At 51.7% G+C, this 24,407-nt stretch overlaps 1 long non-coding RNA gene across 1 annotated transcript; it reads right to left on the bottom strand.

The window, feature by feature from the left end:
* Nucleotides 1–859: 859 nt before the first annotated feature.
* LOC129150848 (uncharacterized) lies at nucleotides 860–18,295 on the bottom strand. Its single transcript, XR_008557596.1, has 3 exons — nucleotides 18,181–18,295; nucleotides 1,275–1,479; nucleotides 860–923 (listed from the first exon to the last, which is right to left on the bottom strand). It is a non-coding gene; the product is annotated as an uncharacterized LOC129150848 (long non-coding RNA).
* Nucleotides 18,296–24,407: the final 6,112 nt, after the last annotated feature.

Here is a 24,407-nt window from a genome sequence, read left to right as displayed (position 1 = left end):
CGCTCTGCCCCTCTGATCTCCCAGGAATCTCCTGAGGACAGGTTCACGTTGTTCAGTGTCATTCTGTTCAGCAGGCTTTATGGACTCCTGCTTGTATGCCGGAGCTATCTGAGCCATGATCCATATGGCTCCCTATAACATGTGGCATTTATGCATTCATTCGGTAAGGATTTGGTGAGCACTTACTATGTGCCAAGCATTGCTCTGGGTCTAGATTCCTATGTTATACCAATGAACAAAACAGACATAAATCCCTGCCCTGGTTATGCTTACATTCTAGTGGAAGGGGAGAATAACAATAAACCTTATACGTAAGCAAATGACATAGTTTGTTAGGAGATTGCAAGAACTATCCTAATATATAAAAAAGCCAGGGGCCGTCACGACCAAAACAACCGGATGGACAACCGAACAGCAAGCTGTGTGGGGCGACCAGGTCAGCAGGGGGGTTAGTGAGGGACGACCAAATGACTGAACAGCAGACTGCGTGGGGTGACCAGGCTGGCGGGGGGGGTGGGGGCAGTTGGGGGCGACCAGGTCGGCGGGGGGGGAGGGGGATGGAGAGTTGGGGGTGACCAGGCTGGCAGGAGGGCAGTTAAGGGTGACCAGGCCAGCAGAGGGAGGCAGTTGGGAGTGACCAGGCCAGTAGGGGAGGCAGTTGGGGGAGACTAGGCAGGCAGGGTAGGGGCAGTTAGAGGTGACCAGGCTGGCAGGCAGAGGTGGTTAGGGTGATCAGGCTGGCAGGGAGGGCAGTTAGAGGTGATCTGGCAGGCAGGCAGGTAAGAAGTTAGGAACCAGTGGTCCCGGATTGTGAGAGGGATGTCCGACTGCCGGGATGGGGCCTAAACTGGCAGTTGGATATCCCCCGAGGGGTCCCGGATTGAAGAGGGTGCAGGCTGGGTCGAATTTCATGCACCGGGCCTCTAGTGGGAAATAAGAAAATAGAAACAGGGTAAGGGGCATCAGAGGACCGTGTGTGCAGTTTTGCAGTTCTCTCTCTCATATTATTTTGAAGCAAATCCCAGATATAGCATTTCATTAATATACACTTTAGTGTGCATCTCTAAAAGCTAATGACCCTTTCAAAAGTACAACCATAATATCATGAGGTCACTTAAAAATAATTCCTTAATATCATCAAATCAGTGTTCAAACTTCCATTAATCATATTTTTTAATTGGTTATATTGTGTATATATTTTTTAGTTAGCAACATAGTCATTGAAGAACTTTTGCAGAACATGAAGAAGCACATAGAATAAAATTTAGACTCACCCATCACCTCTGGGGCTGATGCCAGTCTATATGGAGCCAGGAAAGGATGGGCCTTCCCTGGAGGCTCAGTCCTGGGCAAGATGTCAGCCACTGCTTGTTCTCCCAAGCGATGTCCTTGTGTCTTTCACAAGCTGGGCCACTGCACTTTCGTGGCCCTGAGTATTTCATCAGTGCTAACACTTTGGAGTATAGCCTTCCAGATTTTCTATGGGGAGATATATATATTTTTCAGAATTGTTTTCTTACTGTACATTCTGTTTTGTACGCAGCTCTTTTCTTTTAACAGCAGACCATAAACAATTTTCCATGAAATAAAATTTGCTTCCAAAGCATGACTTTCTGTGGGTGCATTGGATGGCGGTACCATAATCGGTTTAAGCAATAGCCCATTGTTTTTAGACCTATCACCCTTGGAGTGTGGTGCTTGTCTTTGGTAGACAAAATACAAGCAAGAACATGATGTCCTTCTTGGGAGGAACATTAAAACACACAGGGGAGTGTCTGCACACGCAATGCTATTATCATGACGTGTTAAATTGGTTGCACCTGTTGGTTTGGGAAGACGGCAAAGGTACGGTTGCACTTAGTTCAACTCATGCCTTGTGGGGCAGGGAGAACTGTCCCTTGACGTGTTTAGATTACTAGCAATTCCACAAGAAACTTCAGTGAAGACAGTGAGGCAAGAAAACAGAACACATGTATTAGGACCGTTACTACCATGTAATGCAACCAGGAGAGCTGGAATTGGCAACTAGCCACAGCCAGCGTGTGAGGCTGACGGGAGGCAGTGGGTGAGGGTGCCCTTGGTCCAGGGCTGCTGGGTGTGAGGGCACGAACACAGCCATCCCTACGCAAACCACCAACGGATGCCTTGTAAGCAACATCATCACAGACTCAAGAAGTTGGCCAATGGATTCTTGAAAAATTGCCAGCTCATAATATTCATCTCATGAGAATTAGGATAAAACAAAGGTTAATTGCAAAGCATCCATTCGCCCAAACCCACTGCCTACACTCAGCCCTAACCCTGAGCCACAGTATTTTCTATTCCAGCTTTTATCTTCTTTACTGAGTCCACTCAACTAAATGACTCAGTTTAATGGAGTCATTGGGAAAGGGTGAGGCCAGAAGGCAGATGTAAATCAGGAATTTTTTTAAAATTAAATTTTTTTTTTGTTAATCCTTACCTGAGGATATTTTATTCCATCAATTTTTAGAGTGTGTAGATAGGAGGGTGGGAGGGGGGAGAGAGAGAGAAACATTGATGTGAAAGAGACACATTGATTGGTTGCCTCCTGCAGGTGCCCTAATAAGGGCCCAGGATTGAGCCTAAACCCAGGTATGTGCCCTTGACCAGGAATCAAACCTGTGACCCTTTGGTGCATGGGACAATGCTCTAAACATTGAACACACCGGTCAAAGCATATTTTAAAAAAATTATTTTAAAAAATATGTTTTTTTATTGATTGATTGAGAGAGAGAGAGAGAAACATAGAGTAACATCGATCAGCTGCCTCTTGCACGCCCCCTACTGGGGATTGAACCCCAAACCTGGATATGTTCTCTGACCAGGAATTGAACTGGTGACCTCTCGGTGCATGGGAGGATGCTCAACCATACCAGCCAGAGTAACCTGGTAGTATTGTATTATCCCAAATCCATAATGAGTCATTTCTTATTGCTTCTACAAAACTGCATTTTCATTCAGAATTTTATCCAGTTCTTGCATAAGAAATGCTATTGGATGGAGTGCTGGTTTCCCAGGGCTGCTGTGTGAACTGGATGTCTGAAAACAACAGAAATTTGTTCTCTCACAGCTCTGGAGCTTACAAGTCTGAAAGCAAGGTGTTGGCAGGGCCACACTCCCTCTGAAGGCTCTGAGGGGGACCCTTCCTTGCCTCCTCCAGCTTCTGGTGGCGGCATCCGGGTGTCCCTTGGCTTGTGATGGTGGAACTCTAATCTCTGCCTTATCTTCACATGGATGTCTTTCCGCCGTGTGTGTGTGTCTTTGCCCACATTTCTCTCCTCTTATAGGAAACCAGCCATCTTGGAGTAGGGTCCACCCTAAGGACCTCATCTCAACCTGATTGCATCTGCAAAGATTCTGTTTCCACATAAGGTTGCATTTACATGCACCCAGGATGAGGACTTCGACATCTCTTTTTGGCGACACAACTCAACCCCGGAGGGAAGGGAAGTCAGAGGTCTGGGATTACAGACTCCATTTCACCGCCAACTGCGGTGTGATCCTGAGCAAATCACTCACCATCCCTGGGCCGCAGGTATCCTCGTCTGCCCCCACCGGCACCCTTGTGGCCTGAGACTCAGTGCAGTTCGAAGAGGAGCCTCAGTGGTTTCAGATGAGTCAAAGAGAATAGATTCACCGTGGACGGCTGTGCAGTGTGAGCAGCATCACAGCTTGGAGAGGCTATTGATAGATCCTCCCTTCCCTCAACCGGTGGGCGGAGTATGACGTAACCTGCGGCCTGGAAATACCTGAGTACCTAACCAGGCACCTTATATGGACTATACATTGAACCACCAATCAACACCTGCCAAATACCCTAAGCCCTTGTTCCTATATGGACCATACATTAAGCCACCAATCAGCGCGTGCCAAGTACACGAAGCCCCCATTCCTTCCCATTCCTCCCCTCAAAAGGCGTGTTCACCTCTGCATGTGTTGCTCTTCTCCCCTTGCGAGACAGCCCGGCAGGTCTCTTTCCCCTCATAAAGCCTGTAATCCTGGTTTCCGGCTCCCGATTGATTTTCTCAGCTATGCCAGGACCGGGTGGAGGGGGCTGTGTGATGGCCTTCCTTTTCCATCGAGGACAAGGATACATCGAGTGGGGAGTGAAGGGCACAGGACCCCCCAGCAGTCCCTGGCAAGACCTTTTGTGGTGCCAGCAGCCAGGCCCCAAACTAAAGAGCAGTCAGCCAAGCTGTCATCCTCCTTCCCCCAGGCACCCCAGGCGGCCACCCCCCTGGACAGCACCCGCAATCATCAGGCACAAGGCCCGGTGAGCACAGGCAACGCTCCTGGCTTTCACAGCTCATCATGGAACTAGCAGGTGAGACCCACTCGGCCCAAACCACTCAGTGTAATCAGTTGCAGCTAACGATGCCTCCCTGCAGCCCGGCTTAAATATTTAGACAGCCACGGCGCACGTGTGCTCCAAATGCACAGGCTGAGCGGGTGAGAGGGCTTTCGCTCTGAGTGAGACTGAAGGGACTTGACATGTTATTGAATTGAGGGCCGCGGAAGGTGAGGCCGGGCAGCTACACATCCCAGGAATGCGGATGCAGCGCTCAGTGTGTGTCTGAGGCTGACAGGGTCTGACAGTCTCCATCTGGGAACAATAACCGCCAGCAGCAGGCCAGCCGGCCCCTCTTCTTTCTCTTCAAGAGGGAGATGGTGGGGAAGTGAATGTCCCTCTACTCTGCTGCCCGGGCTGCAGGCCTGGGGGCCGGCTCTCCCCTCCCTCCCCCTGAATGCTTGCCATTCCAGGAGCAGCAGGCTGAGGACAGAATCCATTGCCCCCTCCGGGAGACCTGGGTGGAATGCCATGTGGGGAAGGCAGTTTGGGATGCCAACTGATCACCCAGCCGGCTGGGCTGCGTCAGGCGAGGCCAGGGGGTGGCAATGTGTTCATGTCACGGTCTAATCTCTCGGGCTTTCTTTGTGTGAATGGGGGAGGAGGCTTTCATCTGGGAAGTTCAAAGCCCCGTTCACAAGCGTCCTCTGCTAATCCCCACTCTGATCTGAATTTTGCTGTGTAACTAAACTGATTACAAGAATTTGGTGAGTTGGGCGAGGCTGGGCCCCTCGGATAGACTCCCTCGTGCTCTGCCCCCTGCCCTGCCTGGGCCCAGCCCTGGGGCGAGGGGGGAGGGCGCAGGGGAAGCTGGTTTGTGGCACAGAGAACGTTGGAGCAGGAAGGAGCCTCGGGGCCCACCTCACGCAGCCCAGCATAGCCCTGATTTCTGCATGCCACTGAGGGTAGCGACTGTGAGAAGACACAGGTACGCGTCCTTTTCCTGCACCTGAGAATGACAACTCGGACGACTCCTGGTTATCTCCACAGGCCCTTCAAACACACCCGGCCCAGAACCAAGCTCAGTATCTACCCACCCTGCTTCCTCCCTGCAGTGCTGTCCTCTGACCCGGTGTCCTGGGCCACAGGTGCAGGGCAGGCTTTGGCCACAGGTCCTGACCTGTCCCCCTGGTTGTCCAGCCCCAGGACACATTAGCATCTAGAGCTTCTGAAGCCACAGACCCACCATCATGTTTGAATCCCTCCTCCCATCCAAACAGACCCCCTTCGTCAACCCACCACCACGTTCTCTCGAGGCCACCTCCAGAATGGCTCTTGGCTGCCTCCCCTTCACACCATCCAAACTGCCCTGCTTTGCTTCTGCTCGCCTGGACGTCGCAATGGCCCCATCCCTGATCTCCCTGCCTCCATGCTTGCCCCTCCCCACCTCGTTCTCTGCACTGTGGCCAGAAGGATCCATCATCTCTGATCCTGCAATTTCTTTGCTATTCACAGTCTGAATGACCTCTGCTGACCTCCAGCTCTGAACTCGGAGGTCACCCCAGTGGGAGCCTTGCGTGACACTCCGTGATAGGGTTAAGGATCCCGCCAATGAACTTCCAGGGAGCCTCACACGTGGCCCCTCAGCACCTCCCCGGCAGGCATTGTAAGTGCCTGTGAGTTTTCTACAAGCCCCACTGGACTGTGAGCCCCGCGAGGGCAGTGACACTGCATGTGTTGGCTCCCGGGTCGACAATATCTAGCACAATGTCTGGGGCAGGTTAGCTGTTGGACAAATACTTGTTGGATGAATAAAGGATCCAGACAGAAGGTGTCATCACTAAGACTGGGGCCTTGGTCTTTAGTCAGAGACAGATCTTTGAGTGCGCCTGCCAGGGAAATGCTCAGACCACCCATTTTTGAAGAGAGTGTAAACATTGCTGTTAAGCTAAAGCATCCTTGGAAATGTACCAACACGGAGCAAACTCTCTTACTAGAATTCCTCTCTAGGAGAGTATACTATAACACGCTTGGAAAAAGCCTTGAGACATTCTCTGTGGGATATTTGAGTAACAAGTAAATACGGTACTTATGAAGTGCTTGGTTGCCAGGTGGGTGTGCAAGTTTGGGGCAGGGCAGAATTGCTCAGGACAGTAAAACGGAGGCTGTGCAGCTACTAACAGTCCTCATTCTTCCCTTTTCCTCAAACCATGGTCAGTGTCTCTGGAAGTAACAGCCTCCTCTGCAGTCAGTTAAAGGCAAGCGGAGCTACCGTGTGCGACTTCCGGGAAGGCTCTGAAAAGGCGGAGGTGTGCATACTCTTTTTGCCCTTCCTTGGCTCCCCGTCCTGCTGCCTGGAATGTGAGTGGAACGGTGGAACTCCCAGTAGCCATGTCGGATCATGAGGCGAACTTGGAGGGTGGAAGCAATGACATCGGGTGGCGGAGCACAAAGCTACAAGGAGTCGGGTCCCTAATACGTTTGTGGAGCCACTATAGAAGCCCACTAGACTTCTTTTAGGTGAGAGAGGAATAAGCCTTTTATTGACGGTAACACAGTCAGATCTCTGATATTAGCAACTAAATACTACTGCTGATCAAGTCAGAGGCCAAATGATTAGCTTGCCCAGGTGCACGAGGCCTCTGTTGGGTGTGCTCCTGGCCCTTAGCCCAGGACTCTCCTTCCTCCTCCTCCTCCCTCCTCCAGTGTTGATTCCTGCGGGCTGCCCACGAGCGATTCCCTCCCACTTGGCGAGGTGCATCCAGGGTCAGGTAATGGATTTGCATGCCACAGGAGACGCAGTGCCGAAACAGTCATCAGGAAGGGAAAGTAAAACATAAGCAAGACCTTGCAAATGTTGTAAACAGAGAGTCTCTTTCTCAGAAGTTTGGGCCTTTTTGTTTGTTATGGAAACTGTTTCCTGGAAGAAATTGATGAAATGTGGTTGTTTTCTGGAACTGCAGATAGGAACAACACCAGGATAGGCTGTTCAGAGCACTCTGTACAGCTCTTCCAGGGATCCTGGGTGCAAAGAAGAAGTGTGTGGGGTGGTGGTGAGGGGTGGGGGAGGGGTGGGGGGAGACACTGTTCCTCAGTGGGAAAGGGCGACAGGGAGCAGGAGGTGCCCCTGCAGACCTGCCGGTGCCCCTCCCTCACATCCCACGCAGACAATCCCTTCTGATGTGCCCTCGTGTTTCCTGCCTCGCCAGGCACTATGCCCACCGACTGTGCAGCTGGGCAGTTCCAGGAGTGGAGTGCTGCTCACCAACTGCTGTGGGACCCAGGAGCCCCTCGGAGCCCAGGAGGCCAAGGGCTTTGAGAAGTGAACCGACTTGCCCAAGGTCACAAGGTGAACTGGTGCAGAGTCAATCCAATGGTGAAGGAAAGGGCTCTGTAATACATGAGGCAAGTGCAGGGACTGAAAGTCACCTCATGGGGTGATCTGATCAGAAATTCCTAACTGGGCAGGTCACGGTGTGCAGCCACACCCCAGGCATATAACGTCTTTAGTGAAAGGTTTGTCTCTGCATTAAGCAGGCCCTGTCCATTGTTCCTGCATCTAGGTTAGCACGCCTTTGACGTGCCTCTTTTTTAGACCCCTCGAAAGCGTAACCTGAGAGCACATCACCTTGTTAACTGTCCTATAATCCAGTCCTGGCCTTGCTTCCTCCCACCTTCATTTAATCTTCCTTAAGTTCCCTCCTTGATTTCAAATGCACAAAACAAACTGCAAATTGTTGTTCTGGGAAGCATTTCGCTGTCTGTTGTGATCTTGCTTTCAGGATATCCTGTTTACCTCAAATAAACTCAAACTCTTCTAAAAATTTTCTACAGTTAGGCCCTAGCCGGTTTCTCAGTGGTTAAAACATTGGCCTGTGGACTGAAGGGTCGAGGGTTCAATTCCAATCAATGGCTTGTACCTCGGTTGCAGGCTCCATCCTTGGCCCTGGTCCGGTTGCGTGCAGGAGGCAACCAATCGATGTGTCTCTCTCGCATTGATGTTTCTCTGTCTCTGTCTCTCCCCTCCCTTCCACTCTTTCTCTAAAAAAATCAATGGATGCCCCAGCATGCTCAGGTGAAATAAAAAAATCAATGGAAAAAATGTCCTCGGATAAGGCTTAACAAAAACAATTTTTTTCTATATTTTCGATGATCTTAAATCAACATCATAATAATAGCAACTAAGATCTATATTACTATTAACATAACAACAAATAAAATCTAATAATTTGTGACAGACATTCTTCTTTGTACTTCACGCATTTCAATGCCTTTAATCCTCAGAACAACCTCATGGGGTGTTCAGATCCCCATTTCACACATGATGGGGCCAAGGTACAAGCAGGTCAAACACACTCCCCAAGTCATCCACGGGTTCATGGCGGAATGTGAACGGAGACCCCTCAACCCAGTGTTGTTCCTCCCACCCCTCAGGTGCGTTTGAAAAGGTCTCCAAGTTGGAATACGTTTTGAAAGGCACTTCTTTTTTACAGACAGGATCCTGTTTGAAATGCAAGAGGGGGCTGTGTGTGTGCAGCTTGATTAATAGCAGGTCTGTGGTGACTCATTTACGAAACCTATTATCAGCTATCAGCCCCCTACTTTATCTCTCTTGAAACTGGAGGTTTGGGATGTATTGCTTAGATTTGAAAACCTCTGCGTGCATGCTTCTGACTCATAACCGAATGCTCCAAGGGTAGGGCTTCTGGCTTAGTGACACTCCCTGTGACATCACCACGGGGAAGTGCGCTGGGGACATAACAGTGGGTCTGCCCGGGGCGTGAGGGAGACACCGGTGTCCACTGGGTGGCCCAAGCTCAGCGGTGCTAGGCGATCTCTTTTATTATCGCTACTCACTCCCTGTGTGTGACCACAGCTTTGAGTGACATCGTTTCACTACATCTCCCACATTCATATCCAGCTGCCTCCTCACTCGCCATTTCCACCTGGGTGTCTGATGGACATCACGAACTCAACATGGCCACACCGGACTTCTGGTCATGCCCTTGAAAATGCCCTGCCCACAGCTTCTCCAGCTCAGAGAGTCCCATTGGTGCGACTTCCACAATATTTCCAGAATTTGACCACTCTCACCACCCTCACTGCCTCTACCTTGGTTCAAGTCATTCTTCTCTCACTTGAGTGATTGCAACGATTTCCTAATTGGCCTCTCGGCTTCCACTTTCGGCCCCTTCTGTCTACTCTCAACACGGCAACCGAATGAATTTGTTAAAATAAAAGTGAGATCATGTCAATCCTCTGCTCAAAACACGCCAGTGGCTTCTATACCCATAGAAGAAAGCCACAGGCCTTGCTAGGATCCGCAAATGTCCCTATGATTGCCCCTCTCCCTCCCCATGACAGGGCAGACCTCATCTTCTGCTCCCACCCCCACGACCTCATCTTCTGCTCCCACTCCCACAATGCTCTGCTCCAGCCTCCTCGCTTTGCCTTTAGCACCAGGACCACTACCACGGCAGAGCCCTGGCATCGGCATTCCTCTTCCTCAAACTCTCCCCCACCTGCTCACCCCCTCTTACCCCTTAGACCGCCCCCCCCCCCCTGCAGCTCCCTCACTTCCTTTAGGTACCTCCTGGCAGTGCACCCACCCCAAGCTGCTGTGAATGTCGCTGCCCATGGCTCCTGGAGGTCCCGCTTCTCTGGAGAACTGCCGGCAACTAACTTCAGAACTTCCGGGATCTGAGCCCCACCTGGACGGTCTGAGTCCGTATCTCCAGGCCTTTAGTCACTCCTGGCTGATAACAGTGCAGCCTTGTTGGACCACAAGCCTAAGACACCCCGGTTAAATTGTGCCAGAACTAACCTTTAGAATGAGTTAGGCAATGACTCTCAGCTTGCTTTGGCAGGGTTTCAACTCCAAAAAAAGGAGCTTTTCCCCTTGCCCGTGGCCATTTCCATCTCTATCACATATTCCATCGCTCTCCCCAACAAGGAAGAACAGCCACAGCTGGATGCCTTCTACCTCTTACCTCATCCACCTAGTTTTCAGATTATTCCTGGACGCAGATGAATAGATTTCTCTTGCTTGCCTAATCATGTGACTGAGACCGGAGTGGGCAAGTGGTGGGAGGAAGGTAGTCCCAAGAGGAGCTGAGAGATGCCTGGGTTACTGGGAATCACCCAAGACAGGGAAGAGTAGGCTGGGATGTTTGATAGGCTGGAGAAAACAGATGAGAAGTGGGCAGAGTGTGTGGGTGTTGGCAGTTTCTGAGACTCACGGCCTGACAATAAGGTCAGGATATGGGCAAGTCCAGGGGCTCATAAAGGTAAGGGCTCATTCATTCTTTCAACCCAAGTTTACTGAGCACCTACTACACACCAGCGCTGTCCCAGCTACTGAGGATGCAGCAGTGGACAAGGCAGACAGAATGAAGAAAGAAAGAAAAAGAAGAGAAAAGTCTTAGGTGGGGTTCTCTAGAAGCAGGGCCCGAGACGGGGGTTTGGTGCAGGTGGGTTCTTTTAGGGGGAGAGCGGGGGAGAAGCTCTTAGATGAAAGGGAGTGAAGGAAGCAGGTAGTGAATGAAAAATGTGAAGTTAGAATGTAACCGCACGTTTGATCCACAAGAGCCTGGAGTATTCACTGCAGAACTGCCCCCGCCTCGAGGCTTTGTGTCCCCCATCCTCAGTCATTGAACGGGGGCTGCGCTGGGATCGGTGAGAAAGAGGCCCTGCAGCTTCCCAACCAAGGCAGCGCCTGTCAGTCCAGGGCCGTTTTCCGGAGAAGCCGGGCATCAGGAGGCACGGGCGGCCGGCATTCACAGCAGCTTGCGGTGGGTGCACCGGCCCAGGAAGGAGTCTGGGTTGGGCACCAACGGGTCCACCTCAGGGGAAGGGGGAGAACAAGGGCCAGTGGAGGTAAGATTCTAGGTAGGATGGTCGGGGAGACCTTACTGTAAAGTTCCTGCAGAAGGAGAGGGGCCGGTGGTGTGGCCAGTGGGAGGTTGTCAGAGGAGAGAGAGGCTCAGGAAGAGGGAAGGTCATGCAGGGCTCTGGTGTGGCAGTGGCCCTGGGTGAGGAACGTAACGCACGGAGGCCAGGAGGCCTGAGCAGAGCAGCACAGAGGCTGGGGCGGTAGATGAGGTCGACGCTCTAAGGGGGAGGGAGGGACAAATCGAAGGGCACAGGGGATCCCAGCAAGGCCTATGGCTTCCTTCTGGGACTTGAAGCCACTAGAGCCTGGTTCTACTGGCTTTCCACCAACTCTGTGAGCACCCAATAGCCTTTAATACATTTCCTTCTGCTTCAGTTAATTTTTTCCCTGGCGTGAGAAAATTCCCAATCCCACTAGCGGCTAGTTGCGCAATCTTGGGCACATTGCTTAAGCTCTCTGTACCGGTATCTCACCCCGTGAGAATGTGCACAATAAGAAGACATACTTGTAACTACCTTATTGGGAGGATTAAATGAGTTGATATATATCACTCTATCATTTTTTAAAATTGATTTCAAAGAGGAAGGGAGAGGGAGAGAGAGAGAGAGAGAAACATCAATGATGAGAGAGAATTATTGATCAGCTGCCTCCTGCACACCCCACACTGGGGATTGAGCCCACAACTTGGGCATGTGCCCTGACTGGGCATGTGTCCTGACTTGGGCATGCGCCATGACCTCCTGGTTCATAGGTTCACACTCAACCACTGAACCACGCCGGCCAGGCCACTCTATCATTTTTAACAAATATTTTAAAGAATCGACTATGAATCACTAACTGTGCTGGGTGTTGTGCTGCAATGACTAGGCCTGACTTCATCCCTGCCCTCGTGGAGCTCGGAGTTCGCAGGGCTGGGCGTGTGGTGGGGGAAGGCGGAAGAGATAGGAAACTAATAATTCCACAAATATTTCACCCTGTGGCTTTCTGGTTGTGGCAGAGGGAGGAGCACTGGATGCTGGGAATGTTTGACAGAACATCTGACCCTCTTACTCTACCCCAGCTCGCCCTGCCCTCCTCTGCTCTAGGTGGCAACGGGCTGCCCTGCAGGCTGCATCCCAGGAGGAGGTTGCAGGGTGGGGAGACAGGGAGTGTCTGAGACATTTCTGCTCCCTTCTCTCCCCTCCTGGGCGGTGTCTTCTCCGTGGCTCCTCCCCGGCCCTCGCTCCCACCAGACAGGCTGGCTTTGGTGATGGCTCCTGTCTGTCTCCTGCATCAGCTCTGGTTGTACCATCTCCTCCCTTTGTCTCTCCCGCCTTCTGGTGGGAGCATCTTCCTGCTGTTGGCAATGCCAGGTTTGTCTCACCATCTCGTTTGGCTTCTCAGCCTGTTCCATCACATGTGTAACAAATGCCTTGGAATACAGTCCCCGTTTTAAATCCACAGTGGTTTTTCGTTGCCTAGGTAGACACACGCTGATGTAATTAGTCTTTGTATCTTCAATCCCAACTACAGCATGTGCTGTAGTGCCTGCTCCCGACATGGGGCTGGGCTCTGACCGTCTCATAAGTGGTGCCTGGCTCTACCCTGTCGTAGGTCCCAGCAAAAACACGCAGCCCCGGGCGGGGGTGGTAACGACTGACAGCACCGTGTAGAAAGCACTCAGGTGGGACCCTTTGCACTCGCTTGCTTTTTTCTCGATTCCTTTATTCTAATGCTAACCGTGTCGAGTCACACTTGCATCCGAGTGCAAAAGGTTAATTTCCTTGCTTTTCAGATGAGGAACCGACCCTAGAACCTCAAGTTTCCTGACTCGGAGTCCATTTCTGTTCAGAACCTGCTTGCGGCCCCCAGAGCCCATTGCCCAGGCCTGTGAGTCACTCCCCACGCACCCCAGGCCCACCTGGTTGCATCACAACCCAAGCAAGCATCGCTGTCTGCCCACCCGCAGTCCACGACTCCCTCCCTGGCAGTGCGGTGGTTTCTGGGGTGTCCTGGGCGGGTGATGGAACAAAAGGTGAACTGCTATTTAATTGGAACAGAGGTCCCCAGTCCGAGGGGCCAGCTAGTAGCATGGTCAGAGGGAAGCTGAAGATGAAGGGCAGGAAGGAGGTGACCCAGAACTGCTCCTCCAGTCGAGATTCTCTCTTGTCTCGGCCCCAGACCGCCCCCGCCCCCCGCCCCAGCTAATTGCCCACCGCCCCAAGCGCAGCAGATTCACACCTGCTAACACCGTCTCCTGGGATTGGCAGCGGGAGCCCCAGGGAGGTCGAGGACCAGTCAGCATCTTCTACGAGAGACGCATGTTTCTCTCATCCAGCACTTTGCGCAGGAAGCCTGACCTCCTCAGAAACGGCAGCCAGCAGACTCCGCACTCTCATAATCCTACAACTTCCCACTAATCAGATGTCTAGACGAGAATGGTCTCTGCCCCCTTTCCTGTGTGCAAATCTGCCTTGACAAGTCGTATCCTCCTGACAATACCATTAAAATGTTCTTTATTTGCTCGGTGGGCCTTCTGGGACCCGGTTACTGGAAATACTATCAGTTTCTGGATCAACTTGCTTCTCTTGAAATCATGCTCTGATATTCCTCTGCTTAAGTTTCACTCTCTTGAGAGGACTCTGTTAACAAGGCAATTAGCACTGCTTTGAGTATAAGGAGAGTACTGTGGGGTTTGCGGCCAGATGGCCTGTGAGCCAAACTTGACTCGGGGGTTACGGTGACGTAGGAGGGAAGGCCATTCTCACTGCAGCCCAGACCGGTTCAGACAACACAATGTGCTTCTTTAATACAGTGAGGAAAACGGTGGGGAGAGCGGGTTCAATTTCCACCCGTCCATTTAAGACCAGGTGAGGCCCTCACTTAAATTCTCCCCCTTGGTATGCTAACATAATGGAGGCTTAAAACAAGATCTAATTTATATATTTTAAAATTAGCAATAGAATAATGGGGATTAAGGGCTGCCAGAGAATGAAATCCCCAGCGTCTTATTTTACTAACTGGGAGACCTGGGCATTGGGTTCAGGTTCTCACCTTCCCCACCTCCCTCCAAACCCCACCCAACACACCACCCCTTACTCACTGGGAACCACAGCTGTCAATCATGGACCCAGCATGGTTCACCCTCCAGGTCAGAGATGGCTTCATTATTCTTTAAAAGCAGGACATGCACAAGATATTTGGAGCCTCTCTACCTGGGCTCAGATGCCAGCTTTTAACCACTTACTAAGGGTGCAACCTCTCTGTACCTCAGTTTTCTCATCTGCAAAATGGTCATAACAATAGTTCCTACTTCTAGGGTGTGGAACGGATTAAATGAGTTTATACAAGGGAAATGCTTAGGACAGTACCTGGTATGTGATATGTGCTAAATCAGTGTTAGTTATGGTGAAAATAAGTTTTTAAAGGTTTTGGAACTCAAACACTATACACGGGTATATGGTGAATAATCCATGTTTTTATAACCTCTGATCTTCAGGCTCCTAGTTTTCCTCTCTAGAAACAACCACTGTTGCCAGTTCATTAGCAACCAATCAAGAGATATTGAAAATACACTCCCCACGCACTATATATATTCATGTATAGATATATTCATGTTAGCTATATTTACAGATACACACACTGGGGAGAGAGAAAGCTGTAGATACAGATAACTCCCAATTTTTAAAAAAGTAGTTATTATATATACTGGTGTGCACTTTTACAAAGTGTACAGAAAAGGATCTGTTGTAAATTTAAAAAACAATCAAGGTTGTCACTGATTAATCCCTGTAGATCCAGCTCATTCTTGACAGCTACCCACCCAGGCCCCTTTGCCTGGTGTGAGGGCCCTTCAGCCAGGCTCCTGCCAAAGGGCCTTTGGGTGGTTGCACCCCCTTTGATTGCTTTGGCTCCTGCCTGCTGCTCCCTCCTTCCCTCATCCCGTCACCTGGGAGGCCTCCGTGAGTCTCTGCGTCAGGACGGGAAGCAGACCCGCGTGTCTGTGGGAGGGGCTCCATCGCCGGCTGCCACCCCCACGCCCGTGAAAAGGAAATTCAGAACACCTGGGTTTCGTCGGACTTTCAAAAAGTGTGTCAAGTCTTTAAATGAATTTAAACTAATCCCACCCCAAGAAGATGTGTTTGGATGTATAACTAGATTACAGCCCGAGTGTGTCTGCACTGTGTCTGCACAGCAAGCCTGTTTCGCTGACCTTTGGGAACAGAAGAGCAAATGTTCACACTTGCGTCGCCATTTGTCTCACTTTCGGATCTTTAATTTAATTTTAGCATCGCAATCATGACAGCGCTGTCCAATAGACTCCCTCCCACCCCACAGGCTCTGAAATACAGTCACCTCAGGTATAAATAACCAGGGGGATGTTAGAGCATTGCCCAAAGATTTATAAGGCGGGGAGGAAAACCGCCCTCAGCTTCTCTGTTGAATGGGAAACATCTTCTTCTGAAAGCTAATTCTGGAGGCAGAACTTTGAATGTTGGTAAATTTGTTTGGAAAAACCGAAAGGTCACCTGGGAGCCGCTCTGTAATAATGAGAGGTCAAGGTTTCAGCCAGATGGGCCTGCCCTGGAACCCCAGCTGGCGGCCCTGCCGCGGACTGGCTGTGTCACCTTGGTTCCTTGACCTCCGTTTTGAGATGGGAATGAGGTGAACCATAAGGATCAAGCGAGAGAAGTGAGACCACTATGAGTAAGCCTGGCAGGTAGCAAGCCCTCAATTAATAGCCACCCCTTAAAGCGCCTGATAGCAATCTGTTTCTAAGCTCTTGGAAGCCAAGATGACAGGAACGAGACAGGCAGCCTTGCCTCTCGCTCTTTCCCTTTTAATTTTGTCTCTGTGCATTGGGAGCCAGGGAGCCAGGGCCCCCGACCTCACAAAGGGCCAGTGTCTGGGCTCGCTGAGGTCTGGGAGGCCCATTAGGCTGCAATGGGGCCCTGCCAAGTTTTCATATGGTTTTCATATCACCGGCTTGTTTTGACTTCTGTGAGCTTTCTGGCCACAGTCCCTCCGTGATTGTGGGAGAAAGGAAGCGCAGGCCGACCTGGAGCGAGGGCTGCCCAGGCAGAGGCAGCCAGGGGTTCAAGGACAGGGCACCGCCTCCCAGGCCTGTGCAGAACTCCCAAGAGCGGTCCCCTCCAGTGCCTGTCTCCTCACGTTTCTTCCCAGGCTCCCGGCTTCTGGCGTGAGCTGGCCTCCCCAGGACCCAGTCATGTCTGCTTTCTCCCCAGAGGAGGCGGGTGGGGGGAATTTGGCAGGCGAACAAAACCCGTTACAGCGTCTGGGCTGGCTGAGACGCTGTCTTTGGGCTCTTGTAAGGCTACTCCCTCCATCTGCCTCCCTCTGACAACGGCTCCCCGGGTCAGTTCCGAGTCAGGCAAATGGTCACCCAGAAATACAGAGGGGTTGAGCAGAGCGGGCCCTTCCTAGGTGCTGTGTAAATGCACTGGATGGAGCTGGTGAGTTCCATGTGTCAAAGACAATACTAATGATAACAATAATGAATTCTACAGGCATTTACTGAGCTCCAACTATGTACCTGACACTGTACTACTTCTGAAAAAAATTAGTAACAGCTAAGGTTTATTGTCAGCACTCTTTTTTTTGCATATTATCTTAATTAGTCGCTCATTAACCTCATGAAGTAGATATTGTTATTAGTCCCATTCTTCAGATGAAGAAATTGAGCCTCAGAAAGATAAAGCAACTTGCCCAAAGTAACATCACTAGAATGGAAACCATAGCTAGGGTGGTGGGCAAAAAAAAAAAAAAAAAAAAAAAGAACCCAGAACCCTGACAATTGTGGGCATGACTGTCCACCGTGGACCACCTGACAGGCCCACCCCAAGACTCCAGCTTTGTGCAGCCGCATGTAACCTTAGCCGATGCTCTATGAAGTCCCTTCCAGCCCTGAAATCCTGGCTACAACAGTCCCCCTTTGTCCACGGGGTGGGAGATACATTTCAAGACCCCTGGTGGATGCCTGAAACCGCAGATAGTCCTGAACTATCCTATATAATAAAAGGCTAATGCAAATGGAACGGCAGAACAACTGAACAACCAAACAACCGGTTGCTATGACATGCGCTAACCACCAGGGGGCGTGTACGGAACATGGTGGGCATTGGCTGCAGCGGGATAGTGGAGTAGGTGAGCGGGGGCGCCAGACCAAGGTGGGGCACCAGTCGCTGTCATCGGGGTGAGCCTCCGGTGGTTACTGAAAATTCTTTGCTCCTGCATGCTGCAGTCCCACCCGGTGCTCGCATCCACAGCTAGTGTTGGAGCTGCTGCTCGCACCCGCTGCTGGTGCCCGGCGCCGGTCCCGATCACTCAGTGCCATCAGCGGGTGTGAGCAGCCCTGATCGCCCTGAGGGCTTCTCCACCTCCCCCTGCTCCTGAGGGGCGATCAGGGCAGCAGCCATTGCTTGCACCCTCTGCTGGCACTGGCCCCAATTGCTCTGCACTGTCAGCGGGTGCAAGTGGCGCCGGCACTGTCAGTGCATGGGAGCGGTGGCAGCGGGAGCAGGGCTGCTGGCAGACAGGGGATCAGGGGCCGCAGCAGGAGGGCCCGGGCGGGGGCGCGGAGGATGGGCCGAGACCCTCCCCTGTGCCTACCGCAACCCACAGTTCCTTTCAAGGTGCACGAATTTGTGCACTGGACCCCTAGTCCTATATAATAAAAGTCTAATATGCAAATCGACCAAACGGCAGAATGACTGGCACTGACCACCAGGGGGCAGACACTCAATGCAGGAGGTGTCCCCAGCTGCAGGCCCTAGGCCACAGTGGGTGCCAGCGCCACACCCTCCCTCCCCCCAATTGCCCCACCGGTCACCCCACAGATCAGCCCTGATCGCCGGCCAGGCCCAGGGACCCAACCCATGCACGAATTTCGTGCATCAGGCCTCTAGTAGATACATATATACCTATGATAAAGTTTAATTTATAAATTAGGCCATTTCACAGATAGAAGATTTATTCGTACCATAGATATTAGCAACCTCAGCATATGATTCTTTTTCTTTTCTTCTTGAGTCGAGAGCAATTCACCTTCTCATTTAAAGGAAGCACTTTGTGGCTTCTCTGTGGCATATCCAAATTGCCAGCATCACTACTGGTGCACTTTGGGGCCACTATGAAGTAAAATAAGGGTTACATGAGCTCAAGCACGGTGATACCCACAGTCCTGTGAGAACCGAGATGGCTACTAAGAGACTAACTGGTGGAGAGAATCTGTAGGATGGAGACGCTGGATAAAGAGATGATTCTTGTCGGGGAGGGACAGTGCGAGATTTCATCACGCGACTCAGAACAGCGCACAGTTTAAAACGTTTAAATTGTTTGTTTTCTGAATTTCCATTTAATATTTTTGACCACAGTTGACCATGGGTAACTGAAACCACAGACAGTGGAGGATGGATCAGGGGGACCACCCTATAAACAATGCCCGGCTTCACCCTCAGCTTCTCACCTCTAACCTCGACAGCCAGGCACAGCTTCCCCGGCTCCTTTGTTTTTACCTCCACCGAAAACGCGGGACTCTCCTCAGGCTGAGCAAGGAGAAGGCTCTCAGCCCGGGAGAACACCCCCTCCGCCCCTGGGAGCTGGCTCCCCCTGACCTCTCAGCCACTTCTCAGCCCTCACCTTGTTCTGAGACTAGGCTTCCATTTCCACAGTGACCCCCTTGTCCCCGAAGGTCCTTCTCACCATGGTCCTGTGCACTGCTATCTGGTGCTGGGTCCCTCCTGAGCCAGGCTCCTGCTGGTGGTTTGCTAGTAGGGCTAGGGGTGGGGGTGGGTTGCAGGGAGTTTGCTAGTAGGGATAGGGGAGGGGGTTGCAGGGAGTTTGCTAGTAGGGATAGGGGAGGGGGTTGCAGGGAGTTTGCTAGTAGGGATAGGGGGAGGGGGTTGCAGGGAGTTTGCTAGTAGGGATAGGGGAGGGGGTTGCAGGGAGTTTGCTAGTAGGGATAGTGGGAGGGGGGGCTGCAGGGAGTTTGTTAGTAGGGATAGGGGGAGGGGGTTGCAGGGAGTTTGCTAGTAGGGGGAGGGGGTTGCAGGGAGTTAGATAGTAGGGATAGGGGGAGGGGGTTGCAGGGAGTTTGCTAGTCGGGATAGGGGGAGGGAGGGTTGCAGGGAGTTTGCTAGTAGGGATAGGGGAGGGGGTTGCAGGGAGTTTGCTAGGAGGGATAGGGAGAGGGGGGGTTGCAGGGAGTTTGCTAGTAGGGGGAGGGGGTTGCAGGGAGTTAGATAGTAGGGATAGGGGGAGGGGGTTGCAGGGAGTTTGCTAGTAGGGATAGGGGGAGGGAGGGTTGCAGGGAGTTTGCTAGTAGGGATAGGGGAGGGGGTTGCAGGGAGTTTGCTAGGAGGGATAGGGAGAGGGGGGGTTGCAGGGAGTTTGCTAGTAGGGGGAGGGGGTTGCAGGGAGTTAGATAGTAGGGATAGGGGGAGGGGATTGCAGGGAGTTTGCTAGTAGGGATAGGGGGAGGGGGGTTGCAGGGAGTTTGTTAATAGGGATAGGGGGAGGGGGGTTGCAGGGAGTTTGCTAGGAGGGATAGGGGAGGGGGTTGCAGGGAGTTTGCTAGTAGGGATAGGGGGAGGGGGTTGCAGGGAGTTTGCTAGTAGGGATAAGGGTCAAGGGGGGGTTGCAGGGAGTTTGTTAGTAGGGATAGGGGAGGGGGTTGCAGGGAGTTTGCTAGGAGGGATAGGGAGAGGGGGGGTTGCAGGGAGTTTGCTAGTAGGGGGAGGGGGTTGCAGGGAGTTAGATAGTAGGGATAGGGGGAGGGGGCGTTGCAGGGAGTTTGCTAGTAGGGATAGGGGGAGGGGGGTTGCAGGGAGTTTGCTAGTAGGGATAGGGGGAGGGGGGTTGCAGGGAGTTAGATAGTAGGGGGAGGGGGTTGCAGGGAGTTAGATAGTAGGGATAGGGGGAGGGGGTTGCAGGGAGTTTGCTAGTAGGGATAGGGGGAGGGGGTTGCAGGGAGTTTGATAGTAGGGATAGGGGGAGGGGGTTGCAGGGAGTTTGCTAGTAGGGATAAGGGTCAAGGGGGGGTTGCAGGGAGTTTGCTAGTAGGGATAGGGGGAGGGGGGTTGCAGGGAGTTTGCTAGTAGGGATAGGGGAGGGGGTTGCAGGGAGTTTGCTAGGAGGGATAGGGAGAGGGGGGGTTGCAGGGAGTTTGCTAGTAGGGGTAGGGGGAGGAGGGTTGAAGCTCTGCTACGGGGAGAAAAGCTTCCACTTGACAGCTCAAATGGGTCCTTTTCGTGGGACGTGGAAGGAAGGCACCTTTGGGGTCTCGGGCCTTAGGTTTGGTTATCTGAGGGAGGAGAGAATAATCTCTTTTGACCCAATTCTACCCTGGACACGACATCCTTATCATAATCTGGTCATGACCAACAACCGCACCTCCTTCTTCACTTCCATCTCAAGCAGCCCCTCTGAGCACCACCTCCCACTCCCCCAGCCCCTTTCCCTAGCAGCTCAACCAAACTGCCTTCAGCCCCGGGGGGGGGGGGGGGATGGGGGGGGTGGGGGTGTGGGGGAGTGGGGGTGGGGGGGGTAGAAGACTGCACTGGTCTATAGGCACTTGACTGCCTCACCTCTCTCCTTTCTCAGTCCCTCCAGGTCCAGCTTAGTGTCCACGGTCCATGTTTATGGCCCCTTTCTTGCAAAGCCTGTCAACCCCTTTCCTTTCCCTTTCTGTTAACCCTCACCGGGGGATACTTATTCCATGGATATTTTCAGAGAGAATGGAAGGGAGGGGGAGAAGCAGAGAGAGAAGCATCGATGCAGAGAAACAAATCAACTGGTTGCCTCCTGCACACACCTGGACTGGGAATGAGGAGGCGGGGGTGGGGGGGGGGTGTAGGCGTGGATCAAGCCTGCAGCCGAGATATTGAACCCACGACCCTTTCGTCCATAGGCCGACGCTCTATCCGCTGAGCCAAACCGGCTAGCCGCTAGGGCAACACCTTTCCTTTTCTCTCTTTTTTATGATATTTTTCCTGGCAAACATGAACCCTACGCAAATCCTAGTCCATGCCCGCATGCGGGTGAATGAACAGGCTGGAGGAAAACATTCCTCCCTGCTGGCTCGTCTCACTCCACATCTTGACCACTAACCTCAGTCCAGTCCTGAGTCTGTCCAACAATCCTAGTGTCTCTAGTTTATTTACCTTCTGCCACCATCCCCCCCTTGACTGATTCACATCTTCTCCTCCCTCCTCAACATCCCAGCACTTCCTTCCCTGTCCTCACTCCCAGGTGATGGCCATGCTCTCCCCTTCCCTGCAAGGATGGAGCAATCGGAAGACACGCCCGCCCGCCTGCCCGCCCGGTGCTCCCTCCCCCTCCACCCTCCTGCCTGCTTCCGTCATCTCACACGCTGACCTCCTTCTGTTAAGAGAGAGAGGTAGCGACAGCTGCATCAAAGCAGACGGTTTTCCTGAAACTCCACACACTTCCACTTCCTCTATGTCGTGGGCCAGAGCTGTGCCACCTCCTCTTTGCTGCAGAGGAGACAGAAATGAGAGTTTGGCCTTTTCTGCTTCTATAGGGGATGTGGCAAGAGGGTTGGGATTAGCTGTTGGTTGACAGGCAATAGCATCTGCCACAAACACAGTCTGATTCCCTGAGACTCATTTATGGCAGCAAAGAGGTTTGCTGTCTCTTCTGATGTTCTGCTGTAGGCTCCCTCCATCATCCAAGTGTGGGGCCCTCTTAGACACTGTCATCCTCGCTGAAGGATCTTCCCCAGGCAGGCTAAGAGGAAGGGTACAGCTCATTCGGCCTTCTGGCTTCCTAATTCCACCTTTTAATCTTGATCAACATTTCCTGCAGTAATTCCTTAGACTAACCTGTGTAAGATCACAAGGGAAGCAGGTGGTAGAGCTGGAACTCAGACCTGGAGATAGAAACATCCCCCCCGCCTCCTACCTCCCATAGAGTTTTGATTGTCCAGTGTATGTGGGCCAGCCATCGGAAGATAAAGGCCTTTCAGAAATGCCATCTAAATTTCATTTTTCTCTCTTCCAGAGAGACACAGTAAATGCAAGCTTGAGAAGCCAAAAGCCCGGAGGCTCCAGGGGAGCGCACACTCTGGCCTAGGCAGGCTTCGTTCTATTTCAGTATCGTGGGCCAGGCCCCATGAGTCATGACCCCAGAACAGGTTGTTCACTTACACGTGGAGGGGACCATGAGCTGGTGACCTGCTCTTTTACCTGCCTGGCACTCATTTCCCATTTATAACCAATCTGTTCTCCTCCTGGTCCAAGCCATTCAGCGGGCCTGACCTCACCCGTTCTGCTCCAGGGATGGGCATGTGAGCTAGGCCTGGCGATCAGCATTTTCTATTCTCTTGGCCAAGATGATTGCCTCTATGTTGGGAATGTAACCCAGGCCAGGCCAAGGAGACTCAGTTCTGGGACTTTCGCTGGAGCGACTGGGAAAGAGATCTCTTCCAGCTGAGAATTAGTTGCCAGCTGTGTGGCTGACATAAGCCGGGAGCTTCCAGGGACAGCCGCCTGTCAGGGCCTGCCTGAGAGGGAAGACAGGCGGGAAAGGAGAAGCAGGCCTGAGGCCGATGCATGTTGTTGAGCCTGTAAACCCACCCAGCCACACGTGAACCCACCTTTGGATTTTCTAGTTGCAGCAGCCCAGAAATTCCATTTTGATACTAAGCCAATTTGAATTGAGTTTCTGTCATTTTTTTTTTTTCCTTGCAGGATGTATTCCGACTAATTTAAAAAGACAGGTTCTTTTCCTACCCTCCCCAGATAAAACAAAAACCACTCCAGCCTGCCTTGTCCCTCTGCTCTTTAGATGAGACCAGTCCTGCTGGATCACGGATTATTCTTCAGCATCAAAGGTTGACACCGTGACTGACCCCATCTCCCACAATGCTCCAAGGTTGAGGGATTTCACAGTTTGAGTGGGAGGGAGACACAGGCTTTCTATTGCTTTGCTGACTCGAGCTTTCTATGGAAGTCTCTTTTCATGGTTTTAAGCAATTAGACATCTGCTGTGACATTACAGCCAGTTTATTACTATATAAGCCATCGACGTGACATTAGTGCAGACTTCCCCAAAGCATCCCTGTGCTCATCGGGTACCGGGCTTGTGACTGTTAGCTCATGTTCAGTAAATCATGCAGCCAATGAGAGGGAGAAGTTGAAGTTGTGCAGAAATGAGGGCAAGACAGTCCATAAATTTTTACTGACTCTGCCTTTCTCACTCAAGTAAGTGTTTAATAAGGTGGAGAGAAAGGTGTCATCACAGGTTTGAAATTACTCCCCACCACCAGCCTTCCAAAGGGAGTAGAGCCATTTATCTGTCTACAGCGTGGGCTTGAGGATCAAGCCCGTTCGGGTTTCCGTACGTCTGCAGAGGGCTGATCTGGTGTGTTCTCATGCCGACCTTTCATCACAGAAGGAAGGCAACCCACTCGGGAATTTGTAGAGGATACTTTATAAATCTAGCATCTGTCTATAAATGTGCTTTCATTTTCACCTCTCTCTACAGCACCTCTCTGCCTTCAGCCTTCTTCACATCTATTCGACGTGGGAGGACGAGAATGAGTGGGCACGGACAAGAGCTGATCCCTGGGTTTGGCAGGAACTGCTCTGGGGCCTTCTGCGTGCTAATCTCGCTCTTTTGTCTTCCTAGGCTCTTCTAGCCTCCAAGCTTGGCTGGTTGGCTGGTTCCTATTCTTGGACTTGTCCCTGAACTTGTGTTCATCGACACCGACAACAGTGCCTGGCACATAGTAGGCATGCAATGCAGGCCACCCTGATGCACAGTTCCAAATGCACCATTCATATTTACATGCTGCTCTAGGGTGCCATTTATATAGAACACTGTGAGTAGGGCCCCCTGGAATTGGGCAACTCACTATATTTTGTTGATGCCTACACAAATGAATTAGTGAAGAAATGAATGAAGTCCTGGCCAGACAGGCTTCGGCTTCTCCCCTTGAACTCAGGGTTCTTTTTTTCCCTAAGATGCTCTAGCTTGCCTTTTCCTAACACAAATCTGACATAGACACTCCCTAAGTATTGGCTCTGTGGAATCAGCCTCCAGGTTAATTCTGTTCCCATGTCTATCTGCTTTTCATTTGGGCAATTTGACCGCTTATTTCATCTTCTGAACAAGTTCTGTTCAAGCAGCCAATTCTTTAGGTTCCTGGCCCTCATTATCCTCTTTCTCCAGATTTGGACCACCTTT

The sequence above is a fragment of the Eptesicus fuscus genome, chromosome 2 (assembly GCF_027574615.1).
Source record: "Eptesicus fuscus isolate TK198812 chromosome 2, DD_ASM_mEF_20220401, whole genome shotgun sequence".
Classification (NCBI taxonomy): Eukaryota; Metazoa; Chordata; class Mammalia; order Chiroptera; family Vespertilionidae; genus Eptesicus; species Eptesicus fuscus.
The sequence above is the reverse complement of the archived record's forward strand: the minus strand, read 5'-3'. Positions and strand labels throughout refer to the sequence as shown.